Source organism: Euprymna scolopes, chromosome 31 (assembly GCF_053919585.1).
Source record: "Euprymna scolopes isolate OS-2025 chromosome 31, ASM5391958v1, whole genome shotgun sequence".
NCBI lineage: Eukaryota > Metazoa > Mollusca > Cephalopoda > Sepiida > Sepiolidae > Euprymna > Euprymna scolopes.
This window is the reverse complement of record NC_136512.1, coordinates 28,080,936-28,082,638: the sequence shown is the minus strand read 5'-3', so window position 1 is coordinate 28,082,638 and position 1,703 is coordinate 28,080,936.

Sequence of the window (1,703 nt, the reverse complement as noted above, 5' to 3'; positions counted from 1 at the left end):
AGGAAACGTTTATTTGACTTGCATTATTCTATTTCACATTACAAAATTAATTTTTTTGTGGCTGAAGTCATAGCATTTTATACATTAAACTATGAACGAAGAAATTGAAAATGTGTAGTCGTAATTTACGCAAACATTTGGTAACTATAGCATGCTAGTCAAAGTGTTAAAATACAGCCTGTCCAAAAAGTACTTAAGGGTTAAAAATCTTTGTCATTTTACTAGCAATGATTATTTATTTTCTCTATTTCAAATATTTTACAGATAATATCATGAAAATTAATTACGGGTAAGTATCACATTGAACAACGTACGCTAGTTGTGAAATTATTGTACCAAGATCAAGAGTCAATTTGGCGACAATATTATTTCTTGCTATGGGTATGTCAAATTGCTATCACGTTCCCCAGACTTGACTAGCCCCGACTTTTTCTTGTGGGGGAATCTTAAAGAAAGAGTCTATTTTAACGAACCGCAAACATTGTAAGTATTGAAAGAAAACGTCAGGAATAAAATAATTTTTATTAATTTCCTAATATCATAGTTAGAATGTGTAAAAATTGCAGGAAGATATCATAAAAAATAAAGAATCTATTTAACTTCAAAGCTCTTCAGTGACTTTTCGGACAGTCTGTACTTCTCCAAAAACAAATTACACTACTAATAATTCAATATAAAACAAAAACAAAAAAAAATAGGATTTGATCATGTTTTTACATGTTGAAAACGCTGAGGACAACGACCTTCTCCACATAAAAAATAACTAATTTTAATTTTATCTCCTCTGACCTGGATATAAATGCTACGGGGAGCTACTTAAGGATATAATATTTCTTAGAATATTTCTCCTTGAAGAAATGTAATAGAACCGATGGCGCTGATTTAGCAACATCAGCCATATGCAACTAATCGAACCCGTGTGCGAGGTGACGTCACAGCTGAGATAACATGGCCACACCTGTTTGAAGAAGGGTGTGGAATGCAGTAATTTTTACTATTATTTACACCGAGTAAGTATAAACAGAAATTAACCCCTAATTTTAAATTCACACAGAAATTCAGTATTTTTTCAGTAAGTATAGCAATTTGCAATGTCAAAAGAATATTGACATGAATTTAGTATTATAGCTCGTGAAAAAGGACTAAAAAGGATTGGAAAGAAATATATGGTAAAAAATAATAGCAAAGCAATGTCTTCGCTTCAAAGACTTGAGTAGGGATAATCAAACAATTAAAAACATGTGAAATTGAAAGTCATCCAAGGAAAAAAACAAGTATCAGGCTGAATTCAGGAATTTGACAAAGCGCGATCCGTTACATATCCGAAGAGAATTAATAAGAAACCCAAATGCGTCAAATACGTCAAATGTGTTCATATTTGAGGTCAGTGAAACCCTTTCATATTCACGTGAAACAAGGTGTACATTATTAAGAAGGCCTGCTGATACAAATCAAAATGGAATAAAAATACATTTTAATGAAAAAAAAAATAGACGAGAAAAAGCTTGGAATGGACAACATGATACATAAAAATGACTTCAGTAAAGAGCTATTTAAAAACAGGGAGACCCTCGATAGACCCGATGGACAAGCGAGAAAAAGGGTTTGCAAGCGACATTTGTTTAGTTGTTTAAACTTCAACAAGGCGGCGGTGGGATCATGATATGGGTTGGGATGAGGTTGGGATGAGGTAATGAGCCTGT